At 38.8% G+C, this 3,389-nt stretch overlaps 1 pseudogene; it reads right to left on the bottom strand.

Moving 5' to 3' along the window:
• Positions 1-1,522: 1,522 nt before the first annotated feature.
• On the bottom strand, positions 1,523-3,293 carry LOC103521807 (annotated as a pseudogene).
• Positions 3,294-3,389: the final 96 nt, after the last annotated feature.

The following is a 3,389-nucleotide window of genomic DNA, read 5'->3' as shown; positions in this document are numbered from 1 at the left end:
TCAGTTGCAACTTGTAAATACGTGACTTCATATTGTGACTTCATCAAGGTATCTGAGAGTGTATCGGCATTCTAGTCATTAGTAGACATAGATACTTTAAATCAAGGTGGGCCGTCCCTCCGGGAATTATTTAGCCCGTAGTTTATTCAACTCAGTAGCGTATGTATGTACCTAACCTAATTAGTTAAGTATTCAGTTTATTATTATTCTTGATTTGATTTTTCGATTTATTTTAATGTAATGAGTTTAAATCAAGACAGAGACCGTTCTCCCTTTATTCCCAATATAAGGTTTAAGTCACCCATCCATTATTGGCCTTGCTCGGCGTAGTTAAACATAGGTGTAGCGGGAATTGGAAACGAATGTCACTTGAAGCGTTAAGTGAACTCCTTAGAACAAAACCAGAATAAACTTGAGTGATTTTCACCACCTAGAAACTGAGAGAGTGAAAAAAAGGATAATTTTCTATTATTTGTTCAATTTTTAATAGGATATAAAAATTTACAAGCAAAACACGAACGAATTTCAACCAGGTATAAATTAAACGACCTAGATAATTTATTTTACGATACGGATTATGCAAATTAATAAATTAAAAATAATCAAAATCAATAAATCAATTTGAAACTTTGATTTCTCAAAATTAATTTTAAGAGTACAAAGTTTCAATTTATGGTGTATTTTGAAAACAAAAAAAATAAGTTCCTCTTCAACCGTATTTCGAGGAAAAGATTGGGGTTGAAAGGCTTACAACTTCTTACAACCGTTCTTCTGGCTACCAAAAAGAAAAGACTAATTTCTTAAATTATTAGAGCTAAAAAAAGCATTAACTAAAAGAATATCTATCTAATATTACTTCTATACCTAATACCTCTTATAAAGCTCTACATTCCCTTCTGAAGCTGAAGCAAATACTTGTTTTCCGAAGATCGGACCGGCGCAAACGGACAAAGTTTTTACAACATATGTATTACGTAGTTAAAAGCGTCTAATTAATGATAAAAAAAGAAGAACATTTTAAATTTTTAACTACCTTACATTATTTCTCTTGGTGTTGTGATCAATCCTACCTAACTACTATGAAACCTACCTAATCTATACTACTATGCTTACCAACATAATATGTATAAAAGTTTGAACTTCCTTCAAAAACTAAAGCTTTAAAAAAAAGATCAGTACCCTATATCAAATAGATACCATTGAGGATCGAATTCGGGTTATTTCATTAAACATCAGTTGCACGCTTGCCCCGTGAAAAAGTGAAGAAAACAGAGAAGATCAGAAAAAGATATAAATGAAAGAATAAACCAAGAAAGTATCGGAGAGTTAGGAACAGTAAAAAGGAAGAGAGATCGAAGCTGACAGGGGACACAAAAAAAAAAAAAAAAAAAAAAAAAAAAAAAAAAAAAAAAAAAAAAAAAAAAAAAAAAAAAAAAATGAAAATGCAACATAGTGGAACGAACAATAACATACAATTTTTTCCCAACAATTATTTAATAATAACATTTTGTAGAGAGCAGGTATCCAAGAAAATGGGTTTCTATCTAATTCTACAACATACATGGTACATGGGTAGTAAAAAGGTAAAAAAAAAAATCAATGAGGTTTTGTTTTTCAACTTGGATAGCTGCAGCACTACCCAAAAATCGAAAATGAGACAAACATTCATTCTTACGCGTGGCGTTGACGTTTCACAGGCATGGTTTCCTTCGTTCAGAATTATTCCAAGCTCCATTTTCAGTCTTGAGTTGGTAGAAGACACTCCTTAGACCCTCCCTAACACACACACCAGGGACTTGTCAAAATGTCTTCTTATAGGGTAGGCACACCAAATTCAGGACCTCCAGAACACGGATTATAGGGTGTATATTTCCTATATAGGGTAGGCACACCTCAGCTGGCCACTTTCCTCAAGGTCGCGGGCCGACTTTGGTCCCCATAGACACCAGGGACTTGTCAAAATGTCTTCTTATAGGGTAGGCACACCAAATTCAGGACCTCCAGAACACGAAGTATAGGGTGTATATTTCCCATATAGGGTAGGCACACCTCAGCTGGCCACTTTCCTCAAGGTCGCGGGCCGACTTTGGTCCCCATAGACACCGGGACTTGTCAAAGCGTTTATTATTATTTTAGGGTAGGCACACCATAGCTGGCGACCTTGCTCAAGGCCGAGCCGAGGGCCAATTTTGGCCAACTCAAAGTGTTCTTATAGGGTAGGTACACCTTAGCTGGCCACTTTCACGGCCTCGGGCCGACCTTGGCCGCCGTCGCGCCGCCTTTACACACGCACCAGGGCGTCAGCGTGTGGTTACACCGAAGCGCGACATTTAATATCACAGCCGAAGATCCGTTCACATGCATAACGTAATGTGACGGGATGTCGTATTGGACGTTGTGCAGGCCCGTGTCGCGGTCGCGCTTACGCGTGACCTCCTTCTGATTATAGCACTTTTGCATGTCACGCCGACGACGGGCCTTGTCATGCACATGTCTGAAAGAAATGATTTTTGGGGTGAACATGCATAACGTAATGTGACGGGATGTCGTATTGGACGTTGTGCAGGCCCGTGTCGCGGTCGCGCTTACGCGTGACCTCCTTCTGATTGTAGCACTTTTGCATGTCACGCCGACGACGGGCCTTGTCATGCACATGTCTGAAAGAAATGATTTTTGGGGTGACATTAAAATGAGATATTATTCAGAAGCCACGACAATGAAAAAGAAAGCTAATTTTTGTGTTTAACCTAACCCTATAGTAGCAGAGTGCACCTCGTAATTCAAGTACCTGTCAGTCTAGTTAGCTTGGTTGTTAGCGTGTCTGGTTTGAGAGCGCCAGACCGCGGGTTCAATTCCCGCAAAAGGGAGGATTTTATTCTGAACGAGTAATGTTCTTTCTCAGAACGGCTGGCTTTCTGATATCCTGTCTTCCTTTCTTCGATTTCGGGACGATTAAAGACCTTAGCAGTTGCAGTTCTCTCTCAGACCTCTTAAAAAAATAATATAATAAATTCGACTCTGTCGGTAATCGAACCCGGGACCTTCGGCATGCAAGCCTAATGTAATACCTACTCGTCTATGTCGGTAGATAAAAGTTCACCTTACCTGAATGTATTGTCAATCCCACTGCCTACATTCTCGGGTCGTTCTATTCGTATTCTGGCCTCTTTAATTCTCACATACAGCTCATCATCTTCCAATCCCCAGCCCCAATATTTGTTGCTCAGTCCATTCACCGTTTGGAAATGCTCGTTCTTCATCATTAGAATACCACCTGGTATGAAAAAGGACATCATGGATTCAATTAGTCAAATAAGAAGAAAAAGTAAGAAAAAAAATATCTGGTGTGAACATCACACGACTTTCCTTATCCTATTGAATGATGCTTA

This window comes from Diaphorina citri, unplaced genomic scaffold, assembly GCF_000475195.1.
Source record: "Diaphorina citri unplaced genomic scaffold, Diaci psyllid genome assembly version 1.1 scaffold5996, whole genome shotgun sequence".
Classification (NCBI taxonomy): Eukaryota; Metazoa; Arthropoda; class Insecta; order Hemiptera; family Psyllidae; genus Diaphorina; species Diaphorina citri.
Note: the sequence above shows the minus strand (reverse complement) of the source record. Positions and strands in the feature narration are given on the sequence as shown.